Source organism: Rhipicephalus microplus, unplaced genomic scaffold, assembly GCF_043290135.1.
Source record: "Rhipicephalus microplus isolate Deutch F79 unplaced genomic scaffold, USDA_Rmic scaffold_168, whole genome shotgun sequence".
Classification (NCBI taxonomy): domain Eukaryota; kingdom Metazoa; phylum Arthropoda; class Arachnida; order Ixodida; family Ixodidae; genus Rhipicephalus; species Rhipicephalus microplus.
Genome location: NW_027464739.1, coordinates 2,666 through 25,507, shown reverse-complemented (window position 1 = coordinate 25,507; position 22,842 = coordinate 2,666). Strand labels below are relative to the sequence as shown.

General features: G+C 53.5%; 5 non-coding genes and 1 pseudogene across 5 annotated transcripts; all 6 read left to right on the top strand.

Annotated features, from left to right (window-relative positions):
* Positions 1-1,298: 1,298 nt before the first annotated feature.
* On the top strand, positions 1,299-1,473 carry LOC119168814 (U2 spliceosomal RNA; annotated as a pseudogene).
* An 8,410-nt stretch (positions 1,474-9,883) lies between these two features.
* Positions 9,884-10,074, top strand: LOC142791458 (U2 spliceosomal RNA). Its single transcript, XR_012890239.1, has one exon. It is a non-coding gene; the product is annotated as a U2 spliceosomal RNA (small nuclear RNA).
* Positions 10,075-12,417: 2,343 nt separating this feature from the next.
* On the top strand, positions 12,418-12,609 carry LOC142791530 (U2 spliceosomal RNA). The gene has a single exon (XR_012890276.1). It is a non-coding gene; the product is annotated as a U2 spliceosomal RNA (small nuclear RNA).
* A 2,341-nt stretch (positions 12,610-14,950) lies between these two features.
* Positions 14,951-15,142, top strand: LOC142791519 (U2 spliceosomal RNA). The gene has a single exon (XR_012890265.1). It is a non-coding gene; the product is annotated as a U2 spliceosomal RNA (small nuclear RNA).
* Positions 15,143-17,485: 2,343 nt separating this feature from the next.
* Positions 17,486-17,677, top strand: LOC142791508 (U2 spliceosomal RNA). The gene has a single exon (XR_012890254.1). It is a non-coding gene; the product is annotated as a U2 spliceosomal RNA (small nuclear RNA).
* Positions 17,678-20,019: 2,342 nt separating this feature from the next.
* LOC142791443 (U2 spliceosomal RNA) lies at positions 20,020-20,211 on the top strand. The gene has a single exon (XR_012890224.1). It is a non-coding gene; the product is annotated as a U2 spliceosomal RNA (small nuclear RNA).
* Positions 20,212-22,842: the final 2,631 nt, after the last annotated feature.

Below are 22,842 nucleotides of genomic sequence, written 5' to 3'. Positions count from 1 at the left end.
AGCATTTGCGCCCTAGCCTCGCATGCGAGCCGAGTGGCGGTGATGCCCGCAAGAGCAGTAAGCCAGCTGTCTAAGCTCATAAACGCATACATGTGGGACGGGAAACCGCCACCGGTGAAACAAAACATGCTGCAACTGGCAACGTCTGAAGGGGGTCTCGGTCTCCCGCATGTTCTGACCGTAAGTAGGGTCCTGGCCCTGAAAACCGCCCGCATGCTCGTGCGCGCGAGCGATTACTTGGGTCGCAACTTACTACTGTACTGGAGCGGAGTGAGGCATGACTGGTTGGATGCAGGCCGTCACACCGGACCCTTTGCGGAGGAGCCTGCGCCCTTCTATAAAACGGCATCTGCGACGTGGCGCATGTTGCAAAAAGAAGTGCCTGACGGCGACGTGGACGAGGACCCGCCAGCGCGCATCGTCGAAGCTATCACGCTGGAACAGTTGAGCGACTCGGACCGGAAACGCGCTGAGCGCGCGAGGCGCGAACTGAACTCGCTTCGCTGCGGCACCCCCCGTGATGCACACGACTTTCTGGTGAAAAAGGCCTGGGCTGTGCTCCCCACCAGAGAACGCCTCAACAAATTTGGAATTGTCCCAGATGCACGCTGCCCTAACTGCCGCGCAGTGGAAACGCAGGATCACGCGCTTTTTCAGTGTATCTCGGTGAAACCCGTGTGGCGGATGGTAGCCCATTCCTTTGGTATCCGGCCCCCTCCTTACCACAAGCGCAACAAGGGTGCCTTTGCCCAACTGGTGCTTGTTTACACATTGCTGGCTATCTGGCAAAGGCGCTCATTAGCAGAGGCGCGCAGGAAGCCTGTGCGAGCCGCGTTCCCGACCGTCTCGCGCATAAGGCGGCTGTTATGGGCTCACCTATCGGGCGAACTCGAGGCCAGCGGCGAGGAGTGCTTCCTCCGACGCTGGCATACCAAATTCTTTTTTGTAAGAGAGGGCAAGCTTCACGCCCCCCTGATAAGCCATTAACCCCCCCCCCCCCTCCTTTTCTTCCTCAATTCTTTGTTACAAGAGCTAAGGGAAAGCAACGCTGTAAATATGTAAATATCTTAGTGTGTTCCATTCATGTATATATGTGGTGTGTGTAGTGCTTATTCAGGCGTACAGAAGCATGTGCGCATAGCAAGTTTGTACATAGTGTATATAGTTCATCAAGCGTTTTGTCTCTTACGTCAATGAATGTGTATTTATTTACGCCCCTTTTGAACTGTATCCGGCCAAAATATGGCTGCGTATTGTGTACGTATAATGATGTGATTGTTTACTCAGTTGGAAGTGAATAAACTTCTCTTTGATGTAGTATCTGTTCTTATCAGCTTAATATCTGATACGGATCCTATTTGGATCCAAGATATTAAACTTATTTTTGTGATGCGGCGGAGTGCTTGAAGCTTGCTTCACCTCCGCCACGGGTTGGCCCGGTATTGCACTACCTCCGGGATCGGCCCACTCACCCCCTGCGGGGTGAGTTCGACAATAAATTCAATGATAGAAGGAGTGTTCGGATTTACCCATGATACCGGGGTAAACGGCGTGGGTGCGTCGAGTGTCCGAGACGGTGGCGGCACGCCGCCCCGGCTGACGCGGTATTCGCGTGCAGGGAGTGCGCTAGCTGTGTTTACACTTACGATTGCTCTGGGAAAATAAATGTTTCCGTGTGTATTTCATATATGGAGGGTCTCTTTTATTTTGTTATGTTCACACGTACATACTCAAGTTTCTTATTTTTTTTAACATTCCTACTCATATTAATAAAACTATTGAGGAAATTATCATTACTGTTTCGGAGGAAAGCTAGAAGTGTGTATACGATGTGTATGCATGTGCGATGTGTATGTATGTATGTGTGTAGAAGTGTGTATGTATGTGCCAAGCTATTTCCGCTTTTCGAATTCACCCGTTTCGCAACGAAAAATAAAAAAGCCTCTAGAAAATGGGGTTTGGTTGGTGTTTCTGTTTACAGTTGCAGTGGCAAGCGAAGGCATTTTTATTTCACATCTTCACGCGGCGTCTGAACCTGAAGACGCGTGCTCTCGCCACGTCTACGCATCTACACTATTCCCCATCACAAATTAAAATCGCAAAGAACGCCACAGGACCCACTCCGCACACACCTGCTGTACGGTGGAGCGGCAAAGCCCCGATGTGCTTTTCCTATGTCCACTGACCTTTGGGGTTTGACGTCCCAAAACCACCATATGATTATGGGAAAATTTCGACCACCTGGGGTTCTTTCACGTGCACCCTAATCTGAGCACAGGGAAATGCAGCCGCCGCGGCCGGGATTCGATCCCACCACCTGCGGGTCAGCAGCCGAGTACCTTACGGCCATCAGACCACCACGGCGGGCATCGCCTTGTTGATCAAACACTTCATTTCTGAACACCATCTCATACCAGCTCATCCACCGTTGGCTCTCGTTAATTACAACGAACATCCTCGCACGCTCACCTCAATGGAATTGCCAGTTGCTGGAAGTTCCAAGGAAATTGCGCACTAGACGTACGGACGCACCACGCACGTACCTGAAGCGACGTGGACCCCAGGACGCGTGAGATCACGCCCCGGGCGCGCTTTGCCTCCGTACCCACTCGTCACTCCTCACAGCTTCACTAAGCCGAGTATGTAGAAGTCGAAGAAGCAGAACAACAAACCAGCCAATCCCCCACAGTGGGTGTGAGCCACAAGTGAAGGTCAACAAAAACAAGCAACACCAGCGAGCGCAGTGACGAAGCTATCGTAATGGGGCGAAATAATCCACGAATATGGCTGCACGTTGACGCACGGTCGCATTTGTGCAACCACCCGTGTCTCCCGAAGACCGTCTGTCGCGAGTCTTCGACGAAAAGCGCAGGCGAGTACTTCTCCACTGATTTCCGCGACCACTTGACGACCGCCTTCGGCCGCCTCATGTCCGTCCGGCACGATCGACGGAGCGCCGCACCAGCGCCTCGTACACGCCACCATAGCACTCCTACCCCTCGGAATCAGCAAAACTCGGACGTTTTCGACCACGACAGACAGAACCTGCCGGCCCGTTGAACGCTTGAACGACATCGCAGCGGCAAGTCGCACACTCACGTTCCGTCACCCTCTGCCACATGATCCTTCATTCACCGGCTTCACAACCAACCCACGCGGTAGACGTTTCGCACGCATTCCCGGGTCTGCCTTTCACGGCAGGACCTTCGTCGACCTCGGTGCGGTGTTCCGACACGTCGGAACTTGCAAGGCATATGTTGAGCGTGCTGAAGCAGCCAAAGGCACCACCTTTTCACCTTTTTGCCGATGATTGTGGGCGTCGTTGCAGAGGCGTTGCTTGGGCAGCCGGCGTAGAAGCCATGTTGGATGGGTGACGTATTCACATTTTGCACAATCATTTTTTTTTTTTTTTTCCTTCCAGACTTTGGTGCTCGAGTTGGACATGTACACTATGCATCAGTTTTTAAAACAAGTGCTGTAGCATCTCTCGCGACATGCCTGATAATGTTCGCCGGCAAGCATTTGGTGTGACGTCATGGGCGCATAGAGAGTACGCATGCAAGCAAGCACGCGTGGCTTCGACCTCTGGGAAAAAGAAGGTTTCAGTTTTAACATGTTTGTAAGCGAAACTAGAAACTTCAAGCGGACTGGGGATAAAAGCAATGCCGTGAAGCCAGCGCTGCCGCTGTCGGTGCACAATGCTGGTTGTGCATGGGTGGACGTCGGAATTGCTTTGCTACTGTTTGCCCGGCTTTTGGCCAGAACTAAGTACGAGGTGTGAAAGAATGGATTTTAATTACGTGCTAATGAATTGCATCGCTTCTCGGCCTTTTGGCTAGACCAATTGTCGAGCTAGCCGTTTCTTTGCGCCTCGCGCGAGACCCAGGGTCACGTCCCGCTGACGTCGACCCCGGGGTTCAAGTCGCCAAAGTTAGCTTACGCGGCATCGCCGTCCCGCACGTGCGACCGCCGCCCTGGGCTTCGGACCTCCCTGTCCGGCGCCCACCCGTCCTATGCCTGGTGAAGCAAGGCCCCCGGTCTTCGCCTGCCGTCCCGGAGTCCTCCTGCAACCCACCCGGCGTCTCCTGTACCCGTGCGGCCCCCGTCTCGGCTAAGCCGCAGTCCTACCAGTGTGCAGCTAGCCTGCACGAGACCAGTTTATACCAGCCACGCCTTCCTGGCAGCCAGCGGCAACGCGCACCAGAATGGCGTCGACGTCCGACCTCCCGGTGAGGGAGAATTGCTTTATGTTTACAGCGCCCGAAGGCGACGTATCCATCGATGACCTTATCGATGCGGTAGAACTTGTATCTGGGGAAGATAGTGTGTTTGTCCTTCAGCACATGGGCGGGGCTAGGTTCCTCGTCTGTACGCGTAACGCCAGTCAGGCGACAAGGTTAATGGTGGCGGAAGGGTTCCGGGTTAACGGCGAAAACGTACCGGTTGAGGCCGTAGGGCCGCCGGTCACGTACGTAAATGCCTACCGGTACCCCGCCTACTTGTCCGACGAGGTACTTAGCAACGCCCTTGCTCAGTACGGCAAAGTGAGGGGCATATCGTTCGCCACTGTGGCCACACGCCAAAACAAGCTCAACGGCGTAAGGGTTATAAAGATTGAGATGAGCAAACCGGTGCCAAACTTCGCGACTATCGCAGGGCACCGCGTAATGTTCGAGTACCGCGGTATGAGGCGAGTTTGCGCACGCTGCGGCGAAGTGGGCCACATGGCGACAGCATGCTCCGCTCCTTTTTGTAAACGGTGCGGAACTTTCGGGCACGACACTGAGGGCTGTACAAGCGAATGTAAGCGTTGTGGGGGTCACCACGGGACGAGGGAATGTTTCAGAAGGCGATCTTACGCGTCGGCCGCCCGCGGTTTCCCCTCGACTTCCGACCACGCCTCTAACCTAGCCCCACCTAGTGGCTCTTTATCGCCCCGGTCTGATAAGCCACAATCGCGCCTCCAGGTGCTTGCGCCTAAGACCAAGCCCAACACGGCAGCGAGGGAGCGAAGCGACGACACCACGAACACTGACTCGCCTACACGCAGCAGCGAGGCGGATTCACCTGCCAGCGAGAGAGAGAAGAGCGAGACGAGCGAGGAGGTTACCACCGCGCCTTCCGAAACAGAGACCAGCTTCTCGGATACTGCTTCCGCGCAGTCCGCCCCTCCTTCACCGCTGGCACTCCCGTCGGGCCAGGTGGATCGCACATTTTCGCCACCAGTACAAAATGCGCCCGCCGATGACGTCACTGAACTGGAAAGGGCCCCTTCCCCTATCCTGCCAACGCCGGCCAACGTGTTAGCGCTAGTCACCTCTGAAGACCTGGAGGCACGTCCCCGAGACACTGCTCAAGATGAACTGCCCATTAAGAGCAAGGGGTTCTACGTGCTGCCCGAGGACGGCGAGCGCAACGACACCCCCCCGACTTGCCCTTCCCCCGCTCAACCTAAACGGTCAAGCCGGAAATCTGACGTAAAGGCGGGCCAGCCGCACTCTGGCCTCGAGCAGCGGTCACGCTCGCGCTCGCGCTCGCGAAGACGCCCTGGCGACGACAGGCGGGATGGGAGCGAGAGGACCGCGAGCAAGGACGCCCGGCAGCGCAGATCAGGGACGGTGGGCCAAAGCAGCGACAGCGATGCTCCGCCTCACGCGAAGTCCCAGAAGCTTGAACAAAAGCTGGTGGGGGCAAATGGGAGCCGCCGCCGAAGTCCTGAGAAGGCTACCTGAAGAAAGAAGCGGCGCGCCTGCTCCGACGGCCTCGCTGCCTTCCGCTCTCCCGCTTCCCCTCACCCTCTGCCGTTGGCTCACCTGGCTGGGCCCCTTCCCCTTTTTAGCGCAGCACCCTCCTCGCTCCCCTTCGTCCGCGCTCCGCTGATGCCCAACTCGCCTTGTTATCTTGCCCTTCACCCTTCCTCCTCCCCCCGAGCGAGACACGGCGCTCACTCTGAAGGATCATGGCCATGCTGCGATTCGCCACATTAAACATTCGCGGCTTTCGCGACAGAAACAAACAAGCTGCTGTAGTGACGTTTGCCCGATCTAAGGGCATCGACCTCCTCTTTCTGCAGGAGACCAACTTCCGCTCCCCGCTCGATGTTACCTTATTCAGGCGCAACTGCCAAGTTGACGGCTTTTTTTCTTTAACATCCGCGAGGGCTTGCGGCGTTGGTGTCGTGTTCGTCACGGACAGGTTCCGGCGAAAGTCGCATTGTGTTTTTGGGGCGAATGGGCGCACGCTTGTGCTCGACGTCTTCGTCGACGGGTCCAAGGTGCGCTTTGTGAACGTTTATGCGCCGGTGACCAGATCAGAAACTAACACCTTCTTTAAGGAGCTGCACGACAATCTGGTGGAGCCCGTACCCCACGTGGTTCTCGGGGACTTCAACTGCGTCGTGGACTCCACAAGAGACGTCCGGGGCCCAGGTCAAGGCGGTTCAACCTACCACGCCAAAGAGCTGGTGAAGATCCTCCGACACCTTCGGCTCACGGACGCGTGGGTTCACCTGCACGGAAATGAATTCGCCCCCACTCGAACCTCGCGGACAACGGCCAGCAGGCTTGACCGAGCCTACGTCCCCGAGCGCCTCGTCGGCTCTCTTGCGTCGTGCGAAGTCCTCACCCTCCCCAACGGGCTGGCGGACAGAACTGACCACCTCCCGTTGGTTACAACGGTGAGAGGGACGCCCGGCCCTAATGCAGGAAACGAAACTTGGCGCCTCGACCCAGCACTCATCAAAGACCGCACGAGCGCCCTGAGAATATCAGCGTTCCTGGAGGAGACGATTGAGGCCACCCCCTGTACCAGCCCCGCGGTTTGGGACGACTTGAAGGCGAGATGGAGAGCGTTCCTGCAGGAAGAAGGCAGCGTGAGGAAGAAGCGCATCACAAAAGCGATGAATGAGCTACTCCGCCGCATGCGGATTGTACAGAGCGCGGACCACCTCACGGCCTGTATGCGCGACTATCTCCACTCGCTGCAAGTTCAGCATGACCGTCTCTTCCGGGAAAACGCGCGCAACGCACGTGATGCACGCGTCGCATCGGGGGACGCACCAGACATTGACATGAACGAGGCGCGAGGTACCGGCTCCCTTCGAATCTCAGAGGTGCAACGGCCTGACGGCAGCCTGATCACCGACCCCACCGAGATCGAAGCGGAGTTCCACGACTACTTCGAGGCCGTTTTTCATGAACCGGAGTCTTGTGGCCCACCCCCCGAGGCAACTCTCATGGCCAATCTGTGTTCGCGCCTGCCTCGGCTCGCCGAAGACGAGTGCATAGTGTTGCGCGGCGCAGTATCGGAAGAAGAACTCCGCGCTGCCATCCAAGCCATGCCGCCGAACTCGGCTCCGGGCACTGACGGCCTAACAGCTGGCTTTTATGCGGCTTTCTTTGAAGTTCTGCGTGCCCCGCTCCTGGCCATGGTCAACCTGGTCCTTCAGAAGCATGTGAAACCTGACTCATTCAGCGAAGGGCGCATTGCCCTCATTCTCAAGGATGGTGCAGCACCACGCGAACTGTCGTCATGGCGCCCGATCTCTCTACTTAATGTAGACAACAAGATCGTGGCGTCCATACTCAACTCCAGGCTGCGGACTTTCTTGCCGGACTTGATCGCTCCCCACCAAGCTTGTGCTGTGCCTGGCCGGTCTATGTTTGCCAATCTTACAGCCACACGAGACGTCTTTGAATATGCGACGCAGAAAAGAGTCACGGGTGCCTTTCTGTCCCTTGACCAAGCAAAGGCGTTCGATAGGGTCAGACACACGTACCTCTTCGAAGTGCTCCGCCGATTCGGGCTCCCGCAGGAGTTTGTGGCTGTCATCGAGCTACTGTACTCCAACTTGCGAAGCTGTGTCGCGGTGAACGGCCGGACTACAGCCTTTTTTCGGTACACGAGAGGCATCAGGCAAGGGTGCCCTTTGGGACCAACCTTGTTTGTACTTTCCATCGAGCCCCTGCTGACAACTCTGGCCAGCGACGAACGCATCCGGGGCCTGCCAATGACCGGTACCGAAGAGATAAGAGTCCTGGCGTTTGCCGACGACATATCGCTCTTCCTCAAGGACGTGCGAAGCCTCGATCGCTTCCGCGGCGTATTCCAGCTATACGCTGAGGCATCAGGAGCCAAACTGAATGAGAGGAAGAGCCGAGCACTGCTTTTCGGCACGTTTCCCGCAGAAGCTATTGGCGACATAGAACCGGTCAGCACGGTCAAGGTTCTTGGAGTGTACTTTTCCCGCGAAGGAGTGGACGTTTCTACTTGGGCGCGGGTCGTCGACAGGGCTGCACGGCTAGCCGAGCGCGCAGCGCTGTTCAACCTAACCCTGCGCGAAAAGGCGGTAGCAACAAAAACCAGCGTGCTTGCCTTGGCCTCTCACGTGAGCAGGGTAGCAGTGATGCCGGCGCGAGTGGCCACTCGACTCGGCATGATAGCAAACGAACTGCTATGGGGCCGGACGCCACCCCCTGTCAAACGAATGCTCCTCCAGTTGGAAGTTAAAGAGGGGGGGCTCGGTCTCCCGCACGCACCCACCTTGAGCAAACTGCTCGCCTTGAAAACGGCTCGCAAGGTGGCGCGAGAAGACAACTATGTCGGGAGAGGCCTGCTGTTCTATTGGAGCGGCCCGTCTAACAGTTGGCTGGATGCCGGTCGCCACTCTGGCCCGCACGCTGAATCACCCTCGCCCTTTTACAGGGTAGCTGCAGCGACGGCACGCATGCTGCGCAAGGAAGCGCCGAATTGCGACCCTGACGCAGAGCAGCCGGCCCGAATTGTTGAGGCACTCACGGCAAGCCAGCTCAGCGACGAGGACCGGCAGCGGGCGGAACGAGCAAGGCGCGACCTCTCTCTCCTGCAGAGCCTGCTACCCTGCGAAATTCAGGATTTTCTTTGGAAGAAGGCGTGGGAGGTCCTCCCCACCAGACACCGCTTGAAGCGGCTAGGCATTGTGCCCGACGACCGCTGCCCAAACTGCCGGGAGTCAGAAACACAAAAGCACGCCTTACTGGAATGTTCGTCCGCGCGGCCTGTCTGGCGTATGGTGGCGCATTGCTTTGGGATCCGTCCCCCACCAGGTCACAAACGCAACAAGGGAGCGTTTGCGCGGCTTGTGACCGCCTGCACTCTTTTCGTAGTGTGGCAACGTCGCTCGCTCGCGGAAGCGCGGCGACAGCCAGTTCGGGCAGCGCCACCTGCCGTCGCACGTATAAGAAGGCTGGTGTGGGAGCTCCTCTCCCGGGAACTCGAGGCCAGCGGAGAGGAGATGTTTCTCCGCCGCTGGCACACGAAATTCTTCTTCTTAAGAGAAGGCAAGTTGGTCGCCCCAATCCTAGGCTACTAACAGCTATCGGTTTTCTGGGAGTCGACCAACTTAGGAACGACACATGTCAAGGAGGGAAAAAAAAACCCAAGGTGACCCCCCCTCGCCCCTCTCCCCAGACACACCACTGAAGCGCCTGTTCACACAATGTAATTCGCACTCTGGTGAAGCAAGTTCTGTTTGACACTGTTTGTGCCGCTGGCCCAGTCTGTTGACACCAAGGCGTGGTTGGTTATTGTACATATGTATATAGCGCCTCATGTTTTGTATATATCCTCCTTTTCATACTTTGTTGAAGCATTGATACATATGCTTTGTGTATTCCCATTAGTATTTATCTCTGTATATACAACGCGACCCCCCCCTGCATATTCCCTTTGTTAAACATAGCAGCTGAAATATGTTTGTGTTTTTCCTGATTAGTTTAATTTTATGCTTGTAAATAGGTATAGATAACACGCTCTTTTGTATTTGGTTGTGCTAATGTATAATTGCATATATTCAGTGTGCCCTCTGTTTGTAGTTTTCTTGTAAATGCATATGAATGTCTGTATCATTTGTACGAAGTTCAATAAACTTCTCTTTGTGTAGTATCTGTTCTTATCAGCTTAATATCTGATACGGATCCTATTTGGATCCAAGATATTAAACTTATTTTTGTGATGCGGCGGAGTGCTTGAAGCTTGCTTCACCTCCGCCACGGGTTGGCCCGGTATTGCACTACCTCCGGGATCGGCCCACTCACCCCCTGCGGGGTGAGTTCGACAATAAATTCAATGATAGAAGGAGTGTTCGGATTTACCCATGATACCGGGGTAAACGGCGTGGGTGCGTCGAGTGTCCGAGACGGTGGCGGCACGCCGCCCCGGCTGACGCGGTATTCGCGTGCAGGGAGTGCGCTAGCTGTGTTTACACTTACGATTGCTCTGGGAAAATAAATGTTTCCGTGTGTATTTCATATATGGAGGGTCTCTTTTATTTTGTTATGTTCACACGTACATACTCAAGTTTCTTATTTTTTTTAACATTCCTACTCATATTAATAAAACTATTGAGGAAATTATCATTACTGTTTCGGAGGAAAGCTAGAAGTGTGTATACGATGTGTATGCATGTGCGATGTGTATGTATGTATGTGTGTAGAAGTGTGTATGTATGTGCCAAGCTATTTCCGCTTTTCGAATTCACCCGTTTCGCAACGAAAAATAAAAAAGCCTCTAGAAAATGGGGTTTGGTTGGTGTTTCTGTTTACAGTTGCAGTGGCAAGCGAAGGCATTTTTATTTCACATCTTCACGCGGCGTCTGAACCTGAAGACGCGTGCTCTCGCCACGTCTACGCATCTACACTATTCCCCATCACAAATTAAAATCGCAAAGAACGCCACAGGACCCACTCCGCACACACCTGCTGTACGGTGGAGCGGCAAAGCCCCGATGTGCTTTTCCTATGTCCACTGACCTTTGGGGTTTGACGTCCCAAAACCACCATATGATTATGGGAAAATTTCGACCACCTGGGGTTCTTTCACGTGCACCCTAATCTGAGCACAGGGAAATGCAGCCGCCGCGGCCGGGATTCGATCCCACCACCTGCGGGTCAGCAGCCGAGTACCTTACGGCCATCAGACCACCACGGCGGGCATCGCCTTGTTGATCAAACACTTCATTTCTGAACACCATCTCATACCAGCTCATCCACCGTTGGCTCTCGTTAATTACAACGAACATCCTCGCACGCTCACCTCAATGGAATTGCCAGTTGCTGGAAGTTCCAAGGAAATTGCGCACTAGACGTACGGACGCACCACGCACGTACCTGAAGCGACGTGGACCCCAGGACGCGTGAGATCACGCCCCGGGCGCGCTTTGCCTCCGTACCCACTCGTCACTCCTCACAGCTTCACTAAGCCGAGTATGTAGAAGTCGAAGAAGCAGAACAACAAACCAGCCAATCCCCCACAGTGGGTGTGAGCCACAAGTGAAGGTCAACAAAAACAAGCAACACCAGCGAGCGCAGTGACGAAGCTATCGTAATGGGGCGAAATAATCCACGAATATGGCTGCACGTTGACGCACGGTCGCATTTGTGCAACCACCCGTGTCTCCCGAAGACCGTCTGTCGCGAGTCTTCGACGAAAAGCGCAGGCGAGTACTTCTCCACTGATTTCCGCGACCACTTGACGACCGCCTTCGGCCGCCTCATGTCCGTCCGGCACGATCGACGGAGCGCCGCACCAGCGCCTCGTACACGCCACCATAGCACTCCTACCCCTCGGAATCAGCAAAACTCGGACGTTTTCGACCACGACAGACAGAACCTGCCGGCCCGTTGAACGCTTGAACGACATCGCAGCGGCAAGTCGCACACTCACGTTCCGTCACCCTCTGCCACATGATCCTTCATTCACCGGCTTCACAACCAACCCACGCGGTAGACGTTTCGCACGCATTCCCGGGTCTGCCTTTCACGGCAGGACCTTCGTCGACCTCGGTGCGGTGTTCCGACACGTCGGAACTTGCAAGGCATATGTTGAGCGTGCTGAAGCAGCCAAAGGCACCACCTTTTCACCTTTTTGCCGATGATTGTGGGCGTCGTTGCAGAGGCGTTGCTTGGGCAGCCGGCGTAGAAGCCATGTTGGATGGGTGACGTATTCACATTTTGCACAATCATTTTTTTTTTTTTTTTTCCTTCCAGACTTTGGTGCTCGAGTTGGACATGTACACTATGCATCAGTTTTTAAAACAAGTGCTGTAGCATCTCTCGCGACATGCCTGATAATGTTCGCCGGCAAGCATTTGGTGTGACGTCATGGGCGCATAGAGAGTACGCATGCAAGCAAGCACGCGTGGCTTCGACCTCTGGGAAAAAGAAGGTTTCAGTTTTAACATGTTTGTAAGCGAAACTAGAAACTTCAAGCGGACTGGGGATAAAAGCAATGCCGTGAAGCCAGCGCTGCCGCTGTCGGTGCACAATGCTGGTTGTGCATGGGTGGACGTCGGAATTGCTTTGCTACTGTTTGCCCGGCTTTTGGCCAGAACTAAGTACGAGGTGTGAAAGAATGGATTTTAATTACGTGCTAATGAATTGCATCGCTTCTCGGCCTTTTGGCTAAGATCAAAGTGTAGTATCTGTTCTTATCAGCTTAATATCTGATACGGATCCTATTTGGATCCAAGATATTAAACTTATTTTTGTGATGCGGCGGAGTGCTTGAAGCTTGCTTCACCTCCGCCACGGGTTGGCCCGGTATTGCACTACCTCCGGGATCGGCCCACTCACCCCCTGCGGGGTGAGTTCGACAATAAATTCAATGATAGAAGGAGTGTTCGGATTTACCCATGATACCGGGGTAAACGGCGTGGGTGCGTCGAGTGTCCGAGACGGTGGCGGCACGCCGCCCCGGCTGACGCGGTATTCGCGTGCAGGGAGTGCGCTAGCTGTGTTTACACTTACGATTGCTCTGGGAAAATAAATGTTTCCGTGTGTATTTCATATATGGAGGGTCTCTTTTATTTTGTTATGTTCACACGTACATACTCAAGTTTCTTATTTTTTTTAACATTCCTACTCATATTAATAAAACTATTGAGGAAATTATCATTACTGTTTCGGAGGAAAGCTAGAAGTGTGTATACGATGTGTATGCATGTGCGATGTGTATGTATGTATGTGTGTAGAAGTGTGTATGTATGTGCCAAGCTATTTCCGCTTTTCGAATTCACCCGTTTCGCAACGAAAAATAAAAAAGCCTCTAGAAAATGGGGTTTGGTTGGTGTTTCTGTTTACAGTTGCAGTGGCAAGCGAAGGCATTTTTATTTCACATCTTCACGCGGCGTCTGAACCTGAAGACGCGTGCTCTCGCCACGTCTACGCATCTACACTATTCCCCATCACAAATTAAAATCGCAAAGAACGCCACAGGACCCACTCCGCACACACCTGCTGTACGGTGGAGCGGCAAAGCCCCGATGTGCTTTTCCTATGTCCACTGACCTTTGGGGTTTGACGTCCCAAAACCACCATATGATTATGGGAAAATTTCGACCACCTGGGGTTCTTTCACGTGCACCCTAATCTGAGCACAGGGAAATGCAGCCGCCGCGGCCGGGATTCGATCCCACCACCTGCGGGTCAGCAGCCGAGTACCTTACGGCCATCAGACCACCACGGCGGGCATCGCCTTGTTGATCAAACACTTCATTTCTGAACACCATCTCATACCAGCTCATCCACCGTTGGCTCTCGTTAATTACAACGAACATCCTCGCACGCTCACCTCAATGGAATTGCCAGTTGCTGGAAGTTCCAAGGAAATTGCGCACTAGACGTACGGACGCACCACGCACGTACCTGAAGCGACGTGGACCCCAGGACGCGTGAGATCACGCCCCGGGCGCGCTTTGCCTCCGTACCCACTCGTCACTCCTCACAGCTTCACTAAGCCGAGTATGTAGAAGTCGAAGAAGCAGAACAACAAACCAGCCAATCCCCCACAGTGGGTGTGAGCCACAAGTGAAGGTCAACAAAAACAAGCAACACCAGCGAGCGCAGTGACGAAGCTATCGTAATGGGGCGAAATAATCCACGAATATGGCTGCACGTTGACGCACGGTCGCATTTGTGCAACCACCCGTGTCTCCCGAAGACCGTCTGTCGCGAGTCTTCGACGAAAAGCGCAGGCGAGTACTTCTCCACTGATTTCCGCGACCACTTGACGACCGCCTTCGGCCGCCTCATGTCCGTCCGGCACGATCGACGGAGCGCCGCACCAGCGCCTCGTACACGCCACCATAGCACTCCTACCCCTCGGAATCAGCAAAACTCGGACGTTTTCGACCACGACAGACAGAACCTGCCGGCCCGTTGAACGCTTGAACGACATCGCAGCGGCAAGTCGCACACTCACGTTCCGTCACCCTCTGCCACATGATCCTTCATTCACCGGCTTCACAACCAACCCACGCGGTAGACGTTTCGCACGCATTCCCGGGTCTGCCTTTCACGGCAGGACCTTCGTCGACCTCGGTGCGGTGTTCCGACACGTCGGAACTTGCAAGGCATATGTTGAGCGTGCTGAAGCAGCCAAAGGCACCACCTTTTCACCTTTTTGCCGATGATTGTGGGCGTCGTTGCAGAGGCGTTGCTTGGGCAGCCGGCGTAGAAGCCATGTTGGATGGGTGACGTATTCACATTTTGCACAATCATTTTTTTTTTTTTTTCCTTCCAGACTTTGGTGCTCGAGTTGGACATGTACACTATGCATCAGTTTTTAAAACAAGTGCTGTAGCATCTCTCGCGACATGCCTGATAATGTTCGCCGGCAAGCATTTGGTGTGACGTCATGGGCGCATAGAGAGTACGCATGCAAGCAAGCACGCGTGGCTTCGACCTCTGGGAAAAAGAAGGTTTCAGTTTTAACATGTTTGTAAGCGAAACTAGAAACTTCAAGCGGACTGGGGATAAAAGCAATGCCGTGAAGCCAGCGCTGCCGCTGTCGGTGCACAATGCTGGTTGTGCATGGGTGGACGTCGGAATTGCTTTGCTACTGTTTGCCCGGCTTTTGGCCAGAACTAAGTACGAGGTGTGAAAGAATGGATTTTAATTACGTGCTAATGAATTGCATCGCTTCTCGGCCTTTTGGCTAAGATCAAAGTGTAGTATCTGTTCTTATCAGCTTAATATCTGATACGGATCCTATTTGGATCCAAGATATTAAACTTATTTTTGTGATGCGGCGGAGTGCTTGAAGCTTGCTTCACCTCCGCCACGGGTTGGCCCGGTATTGCACTACCTCCGGGATCGGCCCACTCACCCCCTGCGGGGTGAGTTCGACAATAAATTCAATGATAGAAGGAGTGTTCGGATTTACCCATGATACCGGGGTAAACGGCGTGGGTGCGTCGAGTGTCCGAGACGGTGGCGGCACGCCGCCCCGGCTGACGCGGTATTCGCGTGCAGGGAGTGCGCTAGCTGTGTTTACACTTACGATTGCTCTGGGAAAATAAATGTTTCCGTGTGTATTTCATATATGGAGGGTCTCTTTTATTTTGTTATGTTCACACGTACATACTCAAGTTTCTTATTTTTTTTAACATTCCTACTCATATTAATAAAACTATTGAGGAAATTATCATTACTGTTTCGGAGGAAAGCTAGAAGTGTGTATACGATGTGTATGCATGTGCGATGTGTATGTATGTATGTGTGTAGAAGTGTGTATGTATGTGCCAAGCTATTTCCGCTTTTCGAATTCACCCGTTTCGCAACGAAAAATAAAAAAGCCTCTAGAAAATGGGGTTTGGTTGGTGTTTCTGTTTACAGTTGCAGTGGCAAGCGAAGGCATTTTTATTTCACATCTTCACGCGGCGTCTGAACCTGAAGACGCGTGCTCTCGCCACGTCTACGCATCTACACTATTCCCCATCACAAATTAAAATCGCAAAGAACGCCACAGGACCCACTCCGCACACACCTGCTGTACGGTGGAGCGGCAAAGCCCCGATGTGCTTTTCCTATGTCCACTGACCTTTGGGGTTTGACGTCCCAAAACCACCATATGATTATGGGAAAATTTCGACCACCTGGGGTTCTTTCACGTGCACCCTAATCTGAGCACAGGGAAATGCAGCCGCCGCGGCCGGGATTCGATCCCACCACCTGCGGGTCAGCAGCCGAGTACCTTACGGCCATCAGACCACCACGGCGGGCATCGCCTTGTTGATCAAACACTTCATTTCTGAACACCATCTCATACCAGCTCATCCACCGTTGGCTCTCGTTAATTACAACGAACATCCTCGCACGCTCACCTCAATGGAATTGCCAGTTGCTGGAAGTTCCAAGGAAATTGCGCACTAGACGTACGGACGCACCACGCACGTACCTGAAGCGACGTGGACCCCAGGACGCGTGAGATCACGCCCCGGGCGCGCTTTGCCTCCGTACCCACTCGTCACTCCTCACAGCTTCACTAAGCCGAGTATGTAGAAGTCGAAGAAGCAGAACAACAAACCAGCCAATCCCCCACAGTGGGTGTGAGCCACAAGTGAAGGTCAACAAAAACAAGCAACACCAGCGAGCGCAGTGACGAAGCTATCGTAATGGGGCGAAATAATCCACGAATATGGCTGCACGTTGACGCACGGTCGCATTTGTGCAACCACCCGTGTCTCCCGAAGACCGTCTGTCGCGAGTCTTCGACGAAAAGCGCAGGCGAGTACTTCTCCACTGATTTCCGCGACCACTTGACGACCGCCTTCGGCCGCCTCATGTCCGTCCGGCACGATCGACGGAGCGCCGCACCAGCGCCTCGTACACGCCACCATAGCACTCCTACCCCTCGGAATCAGCAAAACTCGGACGTTTTCGACCACGACAGACAGAACCTGCCGGCCCGTTGAACGCTTGAACGACATCGCAGCGGCAAGTCGCACACTCACGTTCCGTCACCCTCTGCCACATGATCCTTCATTCACCGGCTTCACAACCAACCCACGCGGTAGACGTTTCGCACGCATTCCCGGGTCTGCCTTTCACGGCAGGACCTTCGTCGACCTCGGTGCGGTGTTCCGACACGTCGGAACTTGCAAGGCATATGTTGAGCGTGCTGAAGCAGCCAAAGGCACCACCTTTTCACCTTTTTGCCGATGATTGTGGGCGTCGTTGCAGAGGCGTTGCTTGGGCAGCCGGCGTAGAAGCCATGTTGGATGGGTGACGTATTCACATTTTGCACAATCATTTTTTTTTTTTTTTTTCCTTCCAGACTTTGGTGCTCGAGTTGGACATGTACACTATGCATCAGTTTTTAAAACAAGTGCTGTAGCATCTCTCGCGACATGCCTGATAATGTTCGCCGGCAAGCATTTGGTGTGACGTCATGGGCGCATAGAGAGTACGCATGCAAGCAAGCACGCGTGGCTTCGACCTCTGGGAAAAAGAAGGTTTCAGTTTTAACATGTTTGTAAGCGAAACTAGAAACTTCAAGCGGACTGGGGATAAAAGCAATGCCGTGAAGCCAGCGCTGCCGCTGTCGGTGCACAATGCTGGTTGTGCATGGGTGGACGTCGGAATTGCTTTGCTACTGTTTGCCCGGCTTTTGGCCAGAACTAAGTACGAGGTGTGAAAGAATGGATTTTAATTACGTGCTAATGAATTGCATCGCTTCTCGGCCTTTTGGCTAAGATCAAAGTGTAGTATCTGTTCTTATCAGCTTAATATCTGATACGGATCCTATTTGGATCCAAGATATTAAACTTATTTTTGTGATGCGGCGGAGTGCTTGAAGCTTGCTTCACCTCCGCCACGGGTTGGCCCGGTATTGCACTACCTCCGGGATCGGCCCACTCACCCCCTGCGGGGTGAGTTCGACAATAAATTCAATGATAGAAGGAGTGTTCGGATTTACCCATGATACCGGGGTAAACGGCGTGGGTGCGTCGAGTGTCCGAGACGGTGGCGGCACGCCGCCCCGGCTGACGCGGTATTCGCGTGCAGGGAGTGCGCTAGCTGTGTTTACACTTACGATTGCTCTGGGAAAATAAATGTTTCCGTGTGTATTTCATATATGGAGGGTCTCTTTTATTTTGTTATGTTCACACGTACATACTCAAGTTTCTTATTTTTTTTAACATTCCTACTCATATTAATAAAACTATTGAGGAAATTATCATTACTGTTTCGGAGGAAAGCTAGAAGTGTGTATACGATGTGTATGCATGTGCGATGTGTATGTATGTATGTGTGTAGAAGTGTGTATGTATGTGCCAAGCTATTTCCGCTTTTCGAATTCACCCGTTTCGCAACGAAAAATAAAAAAGCCTCTAGAAAATGGGGTTTGGTTGGTGTTTCTGTTTACAGTTGCAGTGGCAAGCGAAGGCATTTTTATTTCACATCTTCACGCGGCGTCTGAACCTGAAGACGCGTGCTCTCGCCACGTCTACGCATCTACACTATTCCCCATCACAAATTAAAATCGCAAAGAACGCCACAGGACCCACTCCGCACACACCTGCTGTACGGTGGAGCGGCAAAGCCCCGATGTGCTTTTCCTATGTCCACTGACCTTTGGGGTTTGACGTCCCAAAACCACCATATGATTATGGGAAAATTTCGACCACCTGGGGTTCTTTCACGTGCACCCTAATCTGAGCACAGGGAAATGCAGCCGCCGCGGCCGGGATTCGATCCCACCACCTGCGGGTCAGCAGCCGAGTACCTTACGGCCATCAGACCACCACGGCGGGCATCGCCTTGTTGATCAAACACTTCATTTCTGAACACCATCTCATACCAGCTCATCCACCGTTGGCTCTCGTTAATTACAACGAACATCCTCGCACGCTCACCTCAATGGAATTGCCAGTTGCTGGAAGTTCCAAGGAAATTGCGCACTAGACGTACGGACGCACCACGCACGTACCTGAAGCGACGTGGACCCCAGGACGCGTGAGATCACGCCCCGGGCGCGCTTTGCCTCCGTACCCACTCGTCACTCCTCACAGCTTCACTAAGCCGAGTATGTAGAAGTCGAAGAAGCAGAACAACAAACCAGCCAATCCCCCACAGTGGGTGTGAGCCACAAGTGAAGGTCAACAAAAACAAGCAACACCAGCGAGCGCAGTGACGAAGCTATCGTAATGGGGCGAAATAATCCACGAATATGGCTGCACGTTGACGCACGGTCGCATTTGTGCAACCACCCGTGTCTCCCGAAGACCGTCTGTCGCGAGTCTTCGACGAAAAGCGCAGGCGAGTACTTCTCCACTGATTTCCGCGACCACTTGACGACCGCCTTCGGCCGCCTCATGTCCGTCCGGCACGATCGACGGAGCGCCGCACCAGCGCCTCGTACACGCCACCATAGCACTCCTACCCCTCGGAATCAGCAAAACTCGGACGTTTTCGACCACGACAGACAGAACCTGCCGGCCCGTTGAACGCTTGAACGACATCGCAGCGGCAAGTCGCACACTCACGTTCCGTCACCCTCTGCCACATGATCCTTCATTCACCGGCTTCACAACCAACCCACGCGGTAGACGTTTCGCACGCATTCCCGGGTCTGCCTTTCACGGCAGGACCTTCGTCGACCTCGGTGCGGTGTTCCGACACGTCGGAACTTGCAAGGCATATGTTGAGCGTGCTGAAGCAGCCAAAGGCACCACCTTTTCACCTTTTTGCCGATGATTGTGGGCGTCGTTGCAGAGGCGTTGCTTGGGCAGCCGGCGTAGAAGCCATGTTGGATGGGTGACGTATTCACATTTTGCACAATCATTTTTTTTTTTTTTTTCCTTCCAGACTTTGGTGCTCGAGTTGGACATGTACACTATGCATCAGTTTTTAAAACAAGTGCTGTAGCATCTCTCGCGACATGCCTGATAATGTTCGCCGGCAAGCATTTGGTGTGACGTCATGGGCGCATAGAGAGTACGCATGCAAGCAAGCACGCGTGGCTTCGACCTCTGGGAAAAAGAAGGTTTCAGTTTTAACATGTTTGTAAGCGAAACTAGAAACTTCAAGCGGACTGGGGATAAAAGCAATGCCGTGAAGCCAGCGCTGCCGCTGTCGGTGCACAATGCTGGTTGTGCATGGGTGGACGTCGGAATTGCTTTGCTACTGTTTGCCCGGCTTTTGGCCAGAACTAAGTACGAGGTGTGAAAGAATGGATTTTAATTACGTGCTAATGAATTGCATCGCTTCTCGGCCTTTTGGCTAAGATCAAAGTGTAGTATCTGTTCTTATCAGCTTAATATCTGATACGGATCCTATTTGGATCCAAGATATTAAACTTATTTTTGTGATGCGGCGGAGTGCTTGAAGCTTGCTTCACCTCCGCCACGGGTTGGCCCGGTATTGCACTACCTCCGGGATCGGCCCACTCACCCCCTGCGGGGTGAGTTCGACAATAAATTCAATGATAGAAGGAGTGTTCGGATTTACCCATGATACCGGGGTAAACGGCGTGGGTGCGTCGAGTGTCCGAGACGGTGGCGGCACGCCGCCCCGGCTGACGCGGTATTCGCGTGCAGGGAGTGCGCTAGCTGTGTTTACACTTACGATTGCTCTGGGAAAATAAATGTTTCCGTGTGTATTTCATATATGGAGGGTCTCTTTTATTTTGTTATGTTCACACGTACATACTCAAGTTTCTTATTTTTTTTAACATTCCTACTCATATTAATAAAACTATTGAGGAAATTATCATTACTCTTTCGGAGGAAAGCTAGAAGTGTGTATACGATGTGTATGCATGTGCGATGTGTATGTATGTATGTGTGTAGAAGTGTGTATGTATGTGCCAAGCTATTTCCGCTTTTCGAATTCACCCGTTTCGCAACGAAAAATAAAAAAGCCTCTAGAAAATGGGGTTTGGTTGGTGTTTCTGTTTACAGTTGCAGTGGCAAGCGAAGGCATTTTTATTTCACATCTTCACGCGGCGTCTGAACCTGAAGACGCGTGCTCTCGCCACGTCTACGCATCTACACTATTCCCCATCACAAATTAAAATCGCAAAGAACGCCACAGGACCCACTCCGCACACACCTGCTGTACGGTGGAGCGGCAAAGCCCCGATGTGCTTTTCCTATGTCCACTGACCTTTGGGGTTTGACGTCCCAAAACCACCATATGATTATGGGAAAATTTCGACCACCTGGGGTTCTTTCACGTGCACCCTAATCTGAGCACAGGGAAATGCAGCCGCCGCGGCCGGGATTCGATCCCACCACCTGCGGGTCAGCAGCCGAGTACCTTACGGCCATCAGACCACCACGGCGGGCATCGCCTTGTTGATCAAACACTTCATTTCTGAACACCATCTCATACCAGCTCATCCACCGTTGGCTCTCGTTAATTACAACGAACATCCTCGCACGCTCACCTCAATGGAATTGCCAGTTGCTGGAAGTTCCAAGGAAATTGCGCACTAGACGTACGGACGCACCACGCACGTACCTGAAGCGACGTGGACCCCAGGACGCGTGAGATCACGCCCCGGGCGCGCTTTGCCTCCGTACCCACTCGTCACTCCTCACAGCTTCACTAAGCCGAGTATGTAGAAGTCGAAGAAGCAGAACAACAAACCAGCCAATCCCCCACAGTGGGTGTGAGCCACAAGTGAAGGTCAACAAAAACAAGCAACACCAGCGAGCGCAGTGACGAAGCTATCGTAATGGGGCGAAATAATCCACGAATATGGCTGCACGTTGACGCACGGTCGCATTTGTGCAACCACCCGTGTCTCCCGAAGACCGTCTGTCGCGAGTCTTCGACGAAAAGCGCAGGCGAGTACTTCTCCACTGATTTCCGCGACCACTTGACGACCGCCTTCGGCCGCCTCATGTCCGTCCGGCACGATCGACGGAGCGCCGCACCAGCGCCTCGTACACGCCACCATAGCACTCCTACCCCTCGGAATCAGCAAAACTCGGACGTTTTCGACCACGACAGACAGAACCTGCCGGCCCGTTGAACGCTTGAACGACATCGCAGCGGCAAGTCGCACACTCACGTTCCGTCACCCTCTGCCACATGATCCTTCATTCACCGGCTTCACAACCAACCCACGCGGTAGACGTTTCGCACGCATTCCCGGGTCTGCCTTTCACGGCAGGACCTTCGTCGACCTCGGTGCGGTGTTCCGACACGTCGGAACTTGCAAGGCATATGTTGAGCGTGCTGAAGCAGCCAAAGGCACCACCTTTTCACCTTTTTGCCGATGATTGTGGGCGTCGTTGCAGAGGCGTTGCTTGGGCAGCCGGCGTAGAAGCCATGTTGGATGGGTGACGTATTCACATTTTGCACAATCATTTTTTTTTTTTTTCCTTCCAGACTTTGGTGCTCGAGTTGGACATGTACACTATGCATCAGTTTTTAAAACAAGTGCTGTAGCATCTCTCGCGACATGCCTGATAATGTTCGCCGGCAAGCATTTGGTGTGACGTCATGGGCGCATAGAGAGTACGCATGCAAGCAAGCACGCGTGGCTTCGACCTCTGGGAAAAAGAAGGTTTCAGTTTTAACATGTTTGTAAGCGAAACTAGAAACTTCAAGCGGACTGGGGATAAAAGCAATGCCGTGAAGCCAGCGCTGCCGCTGTCGGTGCACAATGCTGGTTGTGCATGGGTGGACGTCGGAATTGCTTTGCTACTGTTTGCCCGGCTTTTGGCCAGAACTAAGTACGAGGTGTGAAAGAATGGATTTTAATTACGTGCTAATGAATTGCATCGCTTCTCGGCCTTTTGGCTAAGATCAAAGTGTCGAGTTAGCTGTCTCTACGAGTCCTCGCGCGAGTCCCGGGGTCACGTCACGTCGGCGTCGGCCCCCGGGCCCTCTCGGAGTCGAGTTCCAAAGCCAGTGCAAGCCCTTCGCCGCCGCCGCCTCGTGCACGCGGCTGCCACCCTTGGGTTTCGGGCCTTCCCGCCCGGAGACCCTCTACATGCCAGGTCAAGCCAGGCCCCCGGTCCGCCCCTGCTGCCCCGGAGCTCCTAGCTGCGACCCCTGCCACCACCAGACC